At 38.5% G+C, this 15,659-nt stretch overlaps 1 non-coding gene across 1 annotated transcript; it reads left to right on the top strand.

Moving 5' to 3' along the window:
• Window positions 1–8,989: 8,989 nt before the first annotated feature.
• LOC147826555 (U6atac minor spliceosomal RNA) lies at window positions 8,990–9,112 on the top strand. Its single transcript, XR_015439037.1, has one exon. It is a non-coding gene; the product is annotated as a U6atac minor spliceosomal RNA (small nuclear RNA).
• The last annotated feature ends 6,547 nt before the right edge of the window (window positions 9,113–15,659 follow it).

The following is a 15,659-nucleotide window of genomic DNA, read 5'->3' on the forward strand; positions in this document are numbered from 1 at the left end:
CAGCTTCAACAGTATATTTGAAGCTATCTCAATGGATAGCCCTATTTTGTAATTCTTGTTTATAGAGCTCTCTTTATTTCTTTTTTTCCCTCCTATCATTGGAATTACAGTTTGACAATGTAACACATGGACATCAAGATTCAGTAGGTGCCACTTCTAGAAGCCAGATTTTTCTCTTCTTTAAAAATTTATTAACATACCATTCCCAACTCTTATCTCAAATGACACTGAGTTTCAATATTCAGAATCCAAATCCAATATTCAGAATCCAAAATGTGGTATGGTACCACATCCTAACACTCTGAGAGGTTAACGTAGGAGAATAGGCAAGTTTGAGCTTAGCCTGGGCAACTTAGTGAGATTCCCTTTCTATATAAAAAGTTAAAAGGGCTGTAATGTAGCTCAGTGTGAAGTCCCTGGGCTCAATCCCCAATACTGCAAATGGGGTGGGGGGGACAACATCAAAGAACCAGAGACCAACAAAAATGCATTTCCTGTAGAACCCAATTCGACTATTTTCCTATCACTAAGGAACTTTTTTAAAAAATGGAAAGAAATTAAGGCTTCTGGACATCAGTGTAATTATTTTCAGTTCATTTGCTATTCCAGTCTTCAGTCTTGTGCATAAAATTTTACATAATTGAAATTGTAGCATATATTAGGGTTTGTATTATTTATTTTTCTGAATGTCTTATAGTGGTTATTCACTTATTTTTCCATAATTCAGTTAGTATCTAAAAGAATGGCTGATATATAGTGGGTGTTATAAATACTTTAATAAAGAGTGGCTGGAATATCATAGTGTTGAGTGTAGGGGCACAGCGTGTAATTCAGTACTTTGGGAAGCTGAGGAAGGAGGATTGCAAGTTAAGTTCCACCCGGAACACGTAGTGAGACCCTGTCTTGATAAAAAAATATAAAAAGGAGCTGGAAATACAGCTCAGTGCTAGACTTCTCCTGGGTCTATCCCTAGTACTACTAAAACAACAATAACAACAACAACATTTTATGCTAAACTGGGTCCCCTTAGGTTCTAGGTTGGGCAGAGACAAAGAGTGAGTTAATGAATCACTTCATCCTTTTTCTTTCTTCTGAGCTATTTCAAGTCTCTCTGCTGTTAGGATGCAATAGCCTCAAGTCTGATATGAGCTTCAGATTCTGCAAGTATACTCTTGGGTTTATTTTTCAAGACTGTGCCTGCCATTGATTGCCACGGCCTCAAAAGGGCAAGAAGGACACAATTTTCCTTTGCAACCAGTGCTTGCTTCCCTCTCATAGTGAGATCAGGCAGCCTGTACTCTGGACAGTTGCACGGGGTGGGAGTAAGCAGGGGTAGTTGAGGAAAGTGATAGGTGATAGTGAGGTCCTGCAAGACTGGTAAATCCATCCCTCTTCAGTTCGGTATAGCATGGAAAACGAAGCTGGGCTTCACCTGAGCTATGGTTTAGATAAGCATCCCTCAAAGTTTCATATGGAAAATCTTAGTCTCAATGGTGACAGTATTGGAAGTGCTGTGGACCTTAAATAGGTGAGCATAATTGAAGGTCTACAGGTGATTGGGGGCATGCTCTTGGAAGGAATTGTGTGACTCAGGTTCCTCTTTCCCTTTCTACTTCCCTCTCACTCTCTCCCTCCATCCTTCTGTTTTTTCTTTTCCTCTCCCTCCCTGCTTATTTCCCTTCTGTTCTTTCTTCCCTCCTCTCCATTTCCCTCTCCATCTTGGCTTTTAATGTGAATATTCATTCTGACATGTGTTTCCACCATTTCCATCCACTACCTTCATTAGACGCCAGAGAAATGGACGCCTTGTCTTGAATCTGAACTTCCAGACTATGAGCCAAATAAACTCTCAGTCAGTTGCCTTGGGTATTTTGTTACAGTAATGTAAAGTTGACTAGTACAACCTGAATGAGCCATGTTTTCCCAATGCCAACATAACTGCTTTGAAGTGACCTCCTAATGAATCTGCCTACATTTGAGACTATTAGGTTGTAAAATATATGACTGTACTAGAATTGTGGGCACAAGAACAGTGTGTGTGTGTGTGTGTGTGTGTGTTATATGGTAATTTATTTATTTTTTTAAATTTTATTTTATTGGTACATTTAAGGTATACAATATAATGACATTCATCATTAGAAATTTGCACCTTTACATAATACATCTTGGTTCTTATTATTTCCCCATTCCCTTGCCCTCCCTTCAACCCCTCCATCCCTCCCTATTTACAAAGACTTTGTTTCTATTTTTTCATTTTCTCATATTAATTCCATTCCCTTCTTTCCTTTCCCCTACCCCTCCCACTTCCCCTTCCCCTTTGCCCCTTTTCTTCCTATTTCACATTGTCTATTATACCTTTTAGGCCTTATTTACACTTTCAGTTTCTCACATTAGAGAAACTATTCGGTATTTACACATATGTGTCCTGTTTATTTCACTTAAGAGTATCACCTCAATGTGCATCCATTTAGCAATAAATGTCTGTAATTCCGCATTTTTATGGCTGAGTAGTACTCCATCTTATTAAAAAACAACATTTTCTTTATCCAGTCTCCAGTTGATGGGCATTTGGGCTGCTTCCAAGTTTTAGCTAACATGAATGGTGCTTCTATGAACATGCGTGCACATATATCACTGTGGTATGATACTTTTACTTCTTTGGGGAAGATCCCCAGCAGGGGAATAGCTGGGTCAAATGGGACTTCCAGTCCTAGTTCTTTGAGGTATCTCCATGCTGATTTCCACAGTGGTTGCACCAGTCTACACTCCCACCAGCAGTGGAGCAGGGTTCCTCTTTCCCACAGCCCTGCCAGCATTTGTTACTGGTTGATTTCATGATAGCAGCCATTCTTTCTGGAGTGAGGTGGAATCTCAGCGTTGTTTTCATTTGCATCTCTCAAATGACCAGTGATGTTGAACATTTTTTCATATGTTTATTTGCTATTCCTACTTCTTTGTCTGAGAAATGTCTGTTCATTTCAGATGCTCATTTTTGGATTGGGTCTTTAAATTTGGGAGGTCTGATTTTTTTAAAGTTCTTTACAGATTCTAGATAGTAGACCTTTGTCTGACGGACAGCTGGTGAAAATTTTTTCCCACATTGTGGGTTGTCTCTTCACACTACTGGTGGTTTCTCTTGCTGTGCAGAAGCTTTTTAATAAGAAGAGATCCCACTTGTTGATTGTTTGTGCTAGTTCATGGGCAACTGAGGTTTTGTTCATAAAATCTTTTCCTACACCAATGTCTTCAAGAGTTCTACCTAACCTCTCTTCCAGCTGGTTTAGTGTTTCTGGTTTAATATTTAGATCTTAGTTTAGATCTTAGATTTTAATCCATTTAGATTTTAGTTTAGTGCATGGCAAGAAATATAGGTCTAGTTTTAATCTTTGGCAAGTTGAAACCCAATTTCTCCAGCACCATTTATTAAAGAGGTTATGTTTCCTCCAATGAGGGTGTTTGGCTCCTTTGTAGAAGATGAGGTGGCTGAGTGTGTCTGGAGGTGTTTCTGCATCTTCTAATCTGTTCCACTGGTCCTCAGGTCTGTTTCTTTGCCAGTACTATGCTGTTTTTATCACAGTAGCTTTGTAGTATAGTTTCAAGTTGGGGGTTGAGATACCCCTGCCATGTCCCTGTTACCTAAAATTGCTTTTGCTATTCTGGGTCGCTTCTTGTTCCAAATGAATTTTTGGATTGTTTTCTCAAGGTCCATGAAGTATGCTGCTGGGATTTCAATTGGGATTGCATTGAATCTATATAGCAATTTTGGAAGTATGGATATTTTCACTATGTTGATCCTTCCTACCCAGGAGCAAGGGATGGCTTTCCCTTTTCTGATATCGTCTTCAATCTCTCTTTTCAGAGTGCTATAGTTTTCAGAGAAGAGGTCTTTGATTTCTTTTGTTAGGTTGATTCCTAGGTATTTCAATTTTTTGGATGCTATTGTGAAAGGAATTGTTTGCCCCATTTCTCTCTCAGTGAGTCTGTTTTCTGTGTACAAAAAGCTATTTATTTTTGTGTGTTGACCTTGTATCCAGCTACTTTACTGAATTTGGCTATGAAGTCTAGAAGACTTTCGGTGGAGTTCTTAGGGTCTTCTATATAGAGTATCATGTCATCTGCAAATAATGACAACTTGACTTCTTCATTTCCTATCTTTATTCCTTTCATTCCTTTCTCTTGTCTAATTGCTGTGGCTAATGTTTCCAAAACTATATTCAACAAGAGTAGTGATAGCGGACATCCTTGTCTTGTTCCTGATTTTAGTGTGAAGGATTTCAGTCTTTGACCATTTAGTATGATATTGGCTCTTGGTTTTTCAAAGATGGCTTTTATCAGAGTGAGGTAGAGACTATCTATTCCAATTTTTGTAGGGTTTTTATCATAAATTTGTGTTGGATTTTGTCAAATGCTTTTTCTGCATCTATTGAGATGGTCATATGGTTTTTTCCTTGCCTCTATTAATATAGTGTATTACATTTGTTGATTTGCGTCTGTTGATTTTGCATTTGTTGATTTTACCATCCCTGCAACCCTGGGATGAATCCCACTTGGTCAGGGTGTATGATCTTTTTGATGATCTTCTGCATTCTATTTGCCATTATCTTATTAAGGATTTTTGCATCTATGTTCATTAGGGAGATTGTTCTCTTTTTCGGTTGGGACTTTCTTGGCTTTGGGGATCAAGATGATGCTTGCTTCTAGGAATGAATTTGAGAGTATTGCTTCCCTTTCAATTTCATTAAAGAGTTTAAACAGCAGTGGCAGAATTTCCTCTCTAAATGTCTTGTAAAATTCAGCAGTGAAGCCATCAGGACCTGGGCTTTTTTAGTTGGTATGTTTTTAATTATGTTTTCCATTTCATTGATTGATTTTGGCTTGTTTAGAATTTTTAGGTCTTCTTTGTTCAACTTCGGTAATTCACACGTATCTAGGAATCTGTCCATTTCTTCTGTATTTTCGTTCTCATTGGTGTGTAGGTACTTGAAGTAGGTATTGATGATCCTTTGGATTTCTGTGGGGTCCATTGCAATTTCATCCTTTTCATTCCTAACTGCATGGATTTGGGCCATTTCTTTTCTTTTTCTGATAAGGTTGGCTAAGTGTTTGTTGATTTTGTTCATTCTTTCAAAGAGCCAACTCTTGGCTTCATGGATTTTTTGTATTGTTCTCTTAGTCTCCATTGGAATGATTTCTGCTCTGATCTTTGTAATTTCCTCCCTTGTATGAGGTGTGGGTTTGTCCTGGTCTTTTTCTAGAAGCTTGAGGGTCAGCATCAAGTTGTTTAATTGGGCTCACTCTGTTTTCCTAATGTGAGTATACACTGTTATGAATTTCCCTCATAAGCCTGCTTTCATTGTGTTCCATAGATTCTGATATGTTGTACTGTCATTGTCATTTAATTGTAGGAACTGTCTGATTTTTTCTTTAATTTCCTCTGTGACCCACTGGTTATTCAGAAGTGTGTTGTTCAATTTCCATGTGTTTATGAAATTCTTGCAATTTCTTTTGCTATTTATCTCTAATTTCATTGCACTATGGTCTGATAATATACAGTGAGTAATGTAAATTCCTTTGCACTTGCTTAACCATGATCTATGAGCAAGTATGTGGCCTATTTTGGAGAATGACCCATGTGTACTTGGAAAGCACGTATATTCTGATTTTGTGGGGTAGAGCACTCTGTAAACATCTGTTAAGTTCATTTGTTTGAGTTTGATTGAGTTCTAGTATTTCATTGCTTGATTTTTGTCCAGTTGTTCTACCTATTTGTGACAGTGGGGTATTGAGGTTCCCCCACTACTATTGTATTAGTGTTTATATGATTTTTCATGTCTGTTAGTATTTGTTTTATATAGTTGGGTGCACTAGTGTTTGGTGGATAGATATTTATGATTGTCATCTCTTCCTCTTGGATTGTTCCCTTTACAAGGATGTACTGTCCCTATTTGTCTCTCTTAATCAGTGTTGGTTGTAAATCCACTCAATCTGCAAAGAGGATAGCTACTCTTGCTTTTTTTCAGGTTCTTGTAGCATGGAGTATTGTTTTCTACCCTTTCACTTTCAGTCTATGGGTCTCTTTTTGAATTTAGTGTGTTTCTTGTATGCAGCGTATTGTTGCAACTTGCTTCTTGACCCAGTATGCCAGTCTATTTCTTTTGATTGGTGAGTTGAGACCATTAATATTGATGGTTATAAGTGATATGTATTGAGTTATCATTGTCATGATGTTTTCTTTTTGTTGGACTCTCCCCCTTTGCTTTTAATTTCTTTTGTTTTTTTTTTTTTTTTGGTACTGGGGATCAAACTCAGGTCCTTGTGCTTGCGAAGCAGGTGGCGGAACCAGTGAGCTAAATCCCTGGCCCTGCTTTTAATTTCTTGTAGTGCCTGGTGGATTCATTCTGCTGGGCCTCCTGGGGTTTTGATCCTCATTGTCTTTTGCTATGATTTTGTCTGAAATTTTTTGCAGTGCTGGTTTGATATTCATGAAGTTCCTAAGGTGCTCTTTGTCATGAAAGTATCTATTTCACCATCAATTTTGAAAGATAGTTTTACAGGGTACATCAATCTTAGTTGGAGGCTGTTTTCCTTTAGGGCTTGGAATACATCACTCCAAGCTCTTCTTGCTTTGAGGGTTTGTGTTGAGAAGTCTGCTGTGATTCTGATGGGTTTCTTTTGTATGTGATTTGTTTCTTTTCTCTAACTGCTCATAGAACTTTGTTCTTCTGTTGAGTTTCTGGAATCTTAACAACTATATGCCTATGTGTACTTTTTTTTAATCAATGGTAGTTGGAGACCTATATGCCTCATTTATCTCTATGTCAAGTTCTTTTCCCCTGCTTGGGAAGTTTTCTGTCATCACTTCTGTGAACAGGTTTTTTATGTCATCTGCACTTTCTCCTGTTTCTTCATTGACTCCAATCAGTCTTATGTTATTCTTCTTTGCATTGTCTAGCAGCTGCTGGATTGATTTTTGGTATTGGCATTTTAAAGAGATTTTTATTTTTCTGATCACTAATTGCAATCTTATCTTCTATATCTGAAATTCTGTCCTCTTATTGGCTCATTCTGCTATGTAGACTTTCAGTGGAGTTTTTGATCTCCTAGAAATCTGCTTGCATCTGTTTTATGGATTCCATTTGTTTCCTATGTTGTGATTTCATCATGTTCCTCAGCTGTTCTATTTTTTATCTGTTTCCTCCCTAGATTTATTAATCATGTCTTGCACTATGGGCACAATCTCTGCTGTTATGTGAGAAATTATTTCTGATTTCATTTTTTCCAGATCCTGTTTTGTTGCTAGTTCGGGGGGGTCCAGGCAGTTGAGTATCAGAGTATTCCATTTCATTTCCCTTTGGGGTTGCTGTAGAGGTGATCTGGAAGTCTGGTTCTGAGGCTTGTTTACATGTCATCTCATTTCAACTATGGGAAGGTTGGTCCTGTTGGCACCCATGCAGCTCACCTCCTCTTTGCTGGGAGTGGGGGTAGGTTGGCCTGGAAGCCTCCTACTCTCCACTGGGAGCTGTGGCATGTTGACCCAGAAGCCTCTTCTGTGCTGGGAGCTGTAGCACATTGACCCAGAAGCCTCCTCTGTGCTGGGAGCAGGGGTAGGCTGGCCCAGAAGCCTCCTACTCTGCGCTGGTAGCTGTGGCATGTTGACCCGGAAACCATCTCTGCACTGGGAGCTGTAGTATGTCAACCTGGAATCCTCCTCTGTGCTGGGAGTGGGGGTAGGTTGGCCTGGAAACCTCCTACTCTGCACTCCAGAAGAACAATCTTGTACACTTTTTCCCCTTGCCTGGTCCTCAATTGGAGTTGTGCATAATAAAAAATTTGGTAAGCTATTTTGATCACTTTATATTGAGCAGAGTAGCTCAGTGGTACATAAAATTATCATCTTACTGGACTGACCAAATTAATGTAATATTTCTTGGTTTTTTAGTGGAAAGAGTCTGGCCTTTGGATTTAGACAGATCTGGGTTCAAATTCCAGGTGTAGCACATATGACATAATACATATGTCATATGATTGAATTTCTTAATACCTCAGTGTTCTATCTTAGAAAAATGGGATGAGAAATACCAATATTTATGAATATTAAATAAGATAATAAACATGGTAATTTGAAGTAGCATTAATAGTACATAGTAGGCCCCATTCAGTATGAGTTTCCTCCTCCTTTCCAGAGGCTGGCTAAGGCCCCAAGAAGAATATAATTCCTTATGTATGGCCTTTGCTCTGCTAGAGACAGTGGTCTTCTATTTTAAATAGACAAAGAAATAGAGATCCATGGTTGTTTCAGAAAATGTAAAGGTTTTCTAAAAGTCCCTACTGCCCACTGTCACTGTATAATTCTATAAGATCTGTCAGAAGGTTCATTCATCCTTGCCTCTGTGTGTGCAGCTGTTCTAATGAAACACTGGGTCCCACCAGAAGACAGACGCTAGGCCTTTGTGGTAAGTGACTCAGAGAGCAGCCTGACAGCTCATCCTGCAGAGTTCACATTGCCAGTGATAGAATTCAACCCCAATACAAATTACACAGTGCTTATGAGGCAAATGAAACATAATTTATTAAGATGCAATCACCAGGCTTGTACCTCACAGCCACATTGGATGTGATTGAAACAAGTTCCCTTGCAGATTCTTATTTCGGATTCTGACATTTTCTTATAGTTTGTTTAGAAGTTTTCTGAAGTAACCAAAAAGTAATTGTATTTTTTGGCAACACTGAATCCTTAAGAAAGTACTTAAAATGCAGCAGCTGATGGCATAGGAAGAGGAGACTTTGCTTGATTATAAATATTCTGCCAGAGATTTAAAAGTATTTTTGTACACTGAAAAATTGTAACTGAATTATCTTATTTTACACAAATAACACTCTTCTTTGCCTTCAATACTACATCCAGATAATTTGCCAGTCTTCCAAAAGTTCTTGACAAGTCTACTCTTCTTAGAATAAAGAATATGAAGTTTTAAGAAAATAAGTAATGGTGTTGTATGAAAGGAGAAGTTAGCACTTCCCTTGACAAGGATGGAAGAGGCCGTTGGGCCTGACAACACTCATATGGTTAAAGCATTGCCACCTACATCGTGGCATCTAACCACTGTTTTTAGAAAAGAAGGGAAAGGAATAAATATGAGAAAAGGAAAAAATGGAAATAAAGTCTTTGTAAATAAGGTAGGGGTGGAGGGGCTGAAGGGAGGGCTGGGGAATGGGGGAAAAGTAAGAACCAAGCTATATCACATAAAGGTATGAATTCCCGATGATGAATGTCATCATACTGTATACCTTAAATGTACCAATAAACTTAATGAATAAAAAAATAAAGTGAAGAAAATAAGTGATGAATAATATAAATCAAGATTTTAAGAAAATAAGTGAAAGATTAAAACTTGAAAGATCTTCTTTATGTGTACATCAAGCAAAGCCCAAAAATCACTGTGACAGAAGCTAAGCTCCACTATTGACTTGGGTTTTTTCCTTCATTTATTTGGTTTATTTAATTTTCCCTGATGAAACTTTTGATATTTTTTTTGCTTTTATGGGCTTTAATTATATAAGTAATACATAAATGTATTCTTCTTCATAGTGAATATCATAATGATTTTCAAGCTAGTATCTCCATGACTACCTCTCTCAATTTGGGTGTCTTTTCCTGTCTCACTAACAATACTGCTATAGCCCCTTTCACACATAGGTAATACATATTACCTTTCTGAGGGCCAAGTTTTATATAGATGGAACCATATAATATGCATCATTCTTCAACTTGCTTTATTTAAACAATATTTTAGATCATTCCCTGTTCATGTGTTTAACATGTATTTTATTACATGAAGTTCCATTATGATACTCCTTTATATGCATATAATAACTTTTCATTAGCCATCCCACTGCAGATAAACATTTAGGTTGTTTCTAAGTTGCTATTATAATGCCACAGTTAACATGCTTACATTCTTCCTTACACACATTTGCTAGTGTTTTCCTAATGTAGTTATCTGGAAGTGGTATAAACATTTAAAAATTTCAAACTCCGAAGAGATTGTACTGCAATTTACTATGTGACCTCAAGATTGTTACTTTCCTTTCAATGCCTGTTTCCACATCTCTAAAATGGGAATAAAGAGCAACTGTTTTCCTGAGTTCTGGGGATGAATATATGCAAAGTGCTTAAAACAAATACAACAGAAGCAGATACGTCAGCTCTCCTTATCACCAGGATACACTTCTCTGAGATTGCCCTACATTTTCCAGCACAGTTGACTATTCAACTGTTTGCTCTTCTCCCAAGAGATAGGTGGAAAATGTATCTTCTTGTGTCAGCTTCCATGCTAGGTGTGAACAAGTCCTCACTCTCCACTCCAGCCTCCATGGGAGGCAGCTGTGAGGGTTGGCAACTCTTCTGGCAACTAATGTGGAACTCCTGATCATGTCTGCACCACTCTGTGGGATGCTCATTATTTACACAGCTGGAAAGCAGTGGTCCAGCTGGCCTCATTCTGCTGGGGTTAGGGAAGGGGTGAGACAGGGGCAGCAGAGGCTGGTGTGTGGCATGGGCCTTGTAATGTGTCAGGGCCACAAAAAGATGGCTCAGGAGAGGAGCCCATTCCCTCTCCTCCCTTCAGGATCTACTGTTCACTAGGGATGCAGGACCATCAAGCCTGAAGAACTCATTCAACCTTTCCTATGTCCTTAGGTGAAAGGAGAGGATAAACAAGATGCCCTGCTTGAGGCATGCAGTCTTCAGGCCATTTCTGTCACCTTACAAAAGCAAAAGACAATATTCTACAGAATTCATTTACAAAGGTTTAGTTATGGAATTTTATGTAGTAAAATATTCTTTCTATTCTAGATTTATGGCCCATTATCTTCTTGTTTTCCAACATCATATTGTTCTTTTTTCTTCTTGAATTATCCTAAATTTTAATATGACTGTTTATGCTCTTCATCAGTTGATACATCTTAGTATCCAGTCCTTTAGCCTGACCAGAAACTATTTTCTTCTCCATGCTGTACAAGTATGTATCAATAGATCTGAGGAATCACTTTAGCATTTATTAATTCATTGAACAAATATTACTGAATGCCTACTCCATGCCGGACATCGTGCTGGGGTGTAGGAATAATGAAAAAATATGTTGTCCCTGTTCTTGAGTTGCTTATAGTCTGGGGCTATAGTTCCTAAAGTGCACTGCAGAGAAAACATGTTTCTGCAGTTGCTACACTCAGAATCATACATACACACATTATGGTTAAATGTACTCAGGAAACGCTGTACAAGAGGTGATCAAAATATGTGGTATTGAAATGAAAATGTGTGTTTAGTACAGTAAAAGGCACATTGCCACTAGTCTCTCCTCAAATACTTCCCCCAGCTTCAAACACCCCTATCCCATCATTCTTGCCACTTTCGCTTTTTGGATAAAATATTTTATTTTATATTTTTTTAAATTTTTTATTAGTACATATTTGTAGTACATAATGATTACATTCATCATGGGGGGTTGGTACACTTACATAACACATCTTAATTATTTTTAATCCCCTTTTCCTCTTTTCCCTCTCCCTTTCTTCATCTCTTGGCTCCCTTATACTTTGCAGAACATCTATCTTCCCGCTTTCTATTATCTATCTTCTATTTTGTTCTTTATTTATACTTTGGCTTTTCTGTCATATAAGAGAAACCATGCAATATTTAAGCTCGTGTATTTGATTTATTTTACTTAACATTATGTTTTTAAGGTGCATTTATTTTCCTACAAATAACTCAACTCTATTCTTCTTTGTGGCAGAGTAGTATTCCATTGTGTATAAACCCTATATTGTCTTTATCCATTCATCTATTAATGAACATATAACCAACTTCCAAGATTAGAAGTGTCTTTATGAACCATGATCAAAAATACACTGCCATGCAACAGAAAGGCATTATGATGTCTTGTTATTCACCAGATATGGCACTATGCAATTGACTTAGGACATTAAGGCACCCATGGAAGCACAACTAAAGACACTAACAAAAGGACTTACTGAACTGCTTCAGAAAAAGTAAGAATGATGGAATAAGTGTGTTTGAAGTGTCTGGAGCGGTGTATTTTAGGTGGATTAATTGCAGTGTGTCTTTTACTGTAATAAATTTTTAAAATTTAAACATTCACTGTTGTATCAGTCAGTGCTTACTCGAGAAACAGATTTAATGCAAGATATACGAATACATAAGAATTTACAAGACGGGCTTACAAAGGCCACCCAGAGTCAGGTGTGAAGAGTGCAAGAGGGCTGCCTGTGTGCTGGAGAGCCGGAGGATCCAGTCAAAGGCCTGGAGCTCAGTGTAGAGTCCCATGTGAGGCTGTACCCGGAGGCTGAAGGGCCTGTGCTGGAAGCCAGGAGGCGACGTCCAAGGTGAAGGTGAAGACTGCAGCTCCTCTGGAGAAACAGAAGCAGCGGCCTTCCTGCTTTGTTTCCCCTTTATAGCCTTCAGGTGACAAGCTGCCCTAGGCTGGGTCTCCTGTCATCAGTAAATCCCCTCAGCCGCACTCAGAGCTATTATCCAATTGATAATATGGTCCACTCAGAGCTATAATTTAATTTAGTTAGGTGTTTCTCATTCAAGTTGAGACAATCTGTTAACTATCACAACTATAGTTTTTGATCACAGCTCATACACAATACAAATCAACATATTAAAATTTCTGGCATCTGAAATTAGCAAATCATATTTAATTTTATTTTACCCAGATAAGTTTAGACATACCTTTCATGTAACACTTGTTTACAGCCCAAGGAACTAGCATTTTTCAAACCAGCAATAGAAAATGGTTTTCTGAATTACCCCAGGATCCTAGACTCCCTGAGCAAGCTACTGAATTTGGAGCATTGTAAAAGGAGAATGTGTGCTATATATTTGAAAAAATTGAGTATAAGTTCAAATTATGCATACTATGTCTGACATAATTGTATTTAAAATATCTGAATGCCCATAAGAAGGTTTAAAGCATTTTCCTAATAGACCACCTTTTCCTTGAAACATTATCACTAGGATCCGGGGCTTACCTCCTCATTTTGTAGGAGGTTCGTGGACCTTTGATTTTATTATTTTCAGTATCATAATTAGCAAGAAGCCAGGAAGATCATATGGTTAGTTGCCTGCATGAGCTAGAAACAGTAGTCCCTGTCCTTTGGGTGAGCAAGGCTTAGGGTTTTCTAAAGCCCTGCCCTTATTGAGGGATTCCTGATAGCATCTGGCTCTGTCACTTTCCTGCTGCAAATATTCTTGAGCAGCTGCCCCACACAGCAGGGTGGCTCCAAGTGACTGGCCAGGGATCCCTGTTAATGGCAGCTGCGGGGTGATTTTGGCCATGGCTGCCAAGAGACAGAAGTTGAGTGAAAACATGATAGAATTCTCATTATTCACTGTGGCAGTGTGTGCATGGCCAAACAAAGAGGGCACCAGTTGAATACTGAAAAAAGGGTCTGTTTCTTTCTCAAAGGCCTCACTAATGTCCTTTCATTGCCAGAAAGTGAAACAAACAAAATGAAACTGACAACACATTGAATATTTCAGGCTAATCTGTCTTGCCTAGTTTATACATCCCAGGCCTGAGAGACTAAATAATATTACTCTTCCTAATAATAACATCTACCATCTAAGAGGCACCAGATATCAGGCATGACTCCTCACAGCCATGACTAGAATTTCTCCTCCCAGCACTCTCACCAGGCAGCTGCAGTGTTATAGATGAAAAAGTTTAGGTTTAAGGAGACCTATAACTTGCCCAAGGTTGCCTAGCTATAGTTTTCCAGACAGACTCAAACTGAGACCAATTCAAATAGGGACACACTCAGAAGTACATGCCCCCAATTCACAACTAGGTGAGCTTGTAAAGCACAATAATGGCGATGCCATTCAGATAGAGATAGTTTTCCCAGAACTCTGGTCAGATCACGACTCTAAATAAGATGGTATTTCCAAGCAAAGATGAGTAACAGGAGATGAGTTCTGTGATTGAATTCCATTTTTGGCTGCTAAATTTCAGTGTATAGGTACACCTGCTTTCTCCTTCAGCAAATAAAGCTAAAGATATTAAGCAATTATGTTGGACATGAAAATGATTACACAGCATATCCCAAGCTTCATAACTTCCTGTGAGATTAAGTTGACTTGATTATTGTTTGTTTCTGTACCTTGGGCACCAACTCATTCCTGACTGCACTTATTGAAATGAGGATCCCTGGTACCCTGCTGAGGTGACAGGTTGGAGAATGGAATATATGTGTTTGAATTGGGCCTGAAGTTTGTGGAATACAGTCGTTATTGGAGGCAAAGTTGGGAAATGTCATGATTTCTGTGGAAATGGAAAAGGCAGTGAAGAAAATGTAAGCCAGGTTTTCATCTATGCTGAAACTATTGTATTAGCGCTAAGAGATGGCAAGTGGGTACATTTCCTGGGAGTACTTTCTTTCTGAAGACTTCTTAAGATTTTCTTTATGGTAGCTCAAAGATTTTCTTTTCTTTTTGAGATTAAAAGAGGATTTTATTTTTAAAGAACCTAGTTCCAGTGTCGAAAGTACAGCCCTGCCCTATTCTCTCTCACGTAGCTTTCAGAGAAAAGAGAGATTGGGGGTCATTCTATTCTTCCTCCAGCTACACTATAAATGGCTTGACAGAGGTATCAGAAGGTCTTCAGAAGACCTTTTGATTGAGAGATCAGAGATTGCTTCTCTGAAATTGTGAGGTGAGGGGCTCAGCCCCGATGTAATTGTGTTTTTCTCATCCTCACCATTCTCCCAGTTCCTCCTGATTTCTTCATTGCCAAGTTTTGACACTGAAGCTTCTTTTTCGATAAGCCCAAGTGCTTAGGGCTGTTGCTCACCATTCACACTGCAGCCAGTGCTAAAGTACTGGTCAGCGTTTGAGATAAACTTTTATTAGAGTGTTTCCATTAAGATGCTTCAAGGCTATTACATCAAGGAATGAGACACATCTATCTTGTCTGGTTTAATTGCAGAAAGGAAGGTTGGTTTTATATGCTATAAAGCTGCTTTCAGACAGAGCTTTGTATCTATAGTTACAGGGTTTCATTTTGTTGAAACCTTCAGTTTCTCTTAACACCACTGAAATTATAATGCAGTTTTACTTTATGAGGCTCCTGAAATGGTGGCTACAGTCACTGCCTGGTTTACTAAATTGACAATGACATGTCCAATATGAAGTGTGAGCAGCCAGCTCAACCAGACTAGGAGCAGCAGTTCTCAGACTTTGCACGCTCTGCCTTAGGAGACTGTGAAGAGAAAAGGGTTCATGCTCACAGGTCATGCAGCTGTCTAGAGGATTTCTCTCCCTCTCCTTGACCGCGTTGCTTTTTTTCCTTAGTGACAGTTCTCTAGAGCTCACCCTCTTCTTTTGAGTTCTTGGAAATGTCATGGCATCGGGCAGTTTATACTCTGCTCTTACAAGTTCACCTACTTTTCAGTTGGTTCACTCATCCTCAATCCTTACAGAGCATGAGAATCACCTGGGAATTTTTACATATACCATTTAATGAGAAATTCTTAAGTTCATGACCTCTTAAATTCCTGACCAGGGTGCTCTGATCAATAAATCACCTCTGTTTGTTCTTCATTAGTGTTTCGTAACTTTCTTGGTCCACATCAGC

This window comes from Heterocephalus glaber, unplaced genomic scaffold (assembly GCF_053883595.1).
Source record: "Heterocephalus glaber isolate CG9 unplaced genomic scaffold, H.glaber_assembly_v1.0 deba00001465, whole genome shotgun sequence".
Classification (NCBI taxonomy): Eukaryota; Metazoa; Chordata; class Mammalia; order Rodentia; family Bathyergidae; genus Heterocephalus; species Heterocephalus glaber.